The sequence below is a fragment of the Octopus bimaculoides genome, chromosome 16 (assembly GCF_001194135.2).
Source record: "Octopus bimaculoides isolate UCB-OBI-ISO-001 chromosome 16, ASM119413v2, whole genome shotgun sequence".
In the NCBI taxonomy this organism is placed as follows: domain Eukaryota; kingdom Metazoa; phylum Mollusca; class Cephalopoda; order Octopoda; family Octopodidae; genus Octopus; species Octopus bimaculoides.
Window position 1 is genome coordinate 33,985,860 of NC_068996.1, and position 1,858 is coordinate 33,987,717.

A 1,858-nucleotide genomic window follows, 5' to 3' on the forward strand; every position below is an offset into this window, starting at 1 on the left:
TATTATTATTATTATTATTATTATTATTATTATTATTATTGTTGTTGTTGTTCAGGTCACTGCTTGGAATCGAACTCGGAATCTTGGGGTTAGTAGCCCGCGCTCTTAACCACTACGCCATAAGCCCGAGGTTAAGAGCGCGGGCTACTAACCCTAAGATTCCGAGTTTGATTCCAAGCAGTAGCCTGAACAATAATAATGATGATGATAACAATAATAATAATAATAATAACAACGACAACATCAAAAAATACCTTAGGAATGAGAACCCAGGTTCGAAATTTTCCCAAGACACCTCAAGAAGGCTGGAGGGTATAACAGCCGAAACGTTGTGTTAACAACAAACAAGATGAGGACAAATATCCGTTGAATGTAAATAATGTAAATAATGCATAGTAATTTAGAATTATCAAATGCAAAATACTTTAAAATGTACCAATATAAACCTAACACGAATGGCCACATTTGGGCGAGTCTAGGCTATTATTCATAGTACAGGTGCGCTGCGCAGCATACGCGAGTCGTCAGTTTTTTCCAATCTACCTATATATTGGGTTTATATTGGTACATTGATAATTCTAAATTGCTATGTTTAAATCAAAATTTACATCTAACTTTTAATTCTTTATCGAGTGATATCAAATTTTATATATGTTTTGAGGCAACTTTTATAGGTTAGGTACATGTGTGCTATTTGTCCGCAAGCATCGGGTATAGTCTGGACAGGAGTATATTCTGGGCTGGCTGTCTGGAGGGAGTATATTCTGGGCAGGGGTATATTCTGGGCAGGGGTATATTCTGGACTGTTACAGCGGCCGTAGCACCGGCTCATTGATGACATAGTCTGCAAGAGTGGTTCATGAAGAGTTTGCGATTTGTTTTCACCATCACACATTTACAACCGCCTATATTTTCGACATCGTAAATTCATTCTGAATTCTACTTTTTATGTTTCTATTAAGCATCAATAAGTAGGGACCTAATCAGCCAATAAAAAGACAAGCTAGTAGCAATGTCAGAATTAAGACGTTCGTTCTACATAAAGTACCTAGCGGCTTTTACTTGAACTTTTTTAAAGTAGCTACAAGGCGTTACAATGGTAAGAAATTTGACCTAAGTCCAACTGAATGACTTAAATGAGGATATTGAAGTAAAACAAAATTAACCAATTTCGAAGTAATTTCAGCATGAATGAAGACTTACCGTGCTTAACAGTTCAACAGCACTTTTCTCACAGTAAAACAATAGTTTTTCTGCGAGTGACAGCAGTTACATTTGCCAGCTGCCTTCGCTAAGCAGAATATTGTCTGCCACTCGACCCTTATAACCTCTTCTAGGCCACCAAAATTTAGAATAGAGATAACAGGTACTACCAACGAAATCTATTGTTCCTAACGATATGTACAGCCTTCTAGCTGGTTTTGGATAGTTATGAATACTAGAATTTGGTTAGGCAAAATCAGTTACTGAACAGAGACCAACTAGAGTCATGGTCACAAGCAGGCAGCCACTGAAGACAAACGGCCAGAGGGAGAAAGAAGGTTACAACTGGCCAAATTATGAGACACAACTTCCCTCGACTCTATAACTTTCACTAGCTCAATTTCTTTTCTCTTACAACATCATTCTATCACTATCTATGGTTTACCACCACAATAAGAACGTGTACACACATACAGACCGAAATTAACTCTTCTTACCTCGCATGCTTTTCCATTTACTAATTATACATACCAACCCGTCGTGGTTTTGGATATATACAAAGTAACAGTAAATAAATATTTCTTTACAACTTCTATCACTATTCTTCGTTCATCTTGCAGATCTGCAACAGCAACATTCGTTACAATCGCTAACT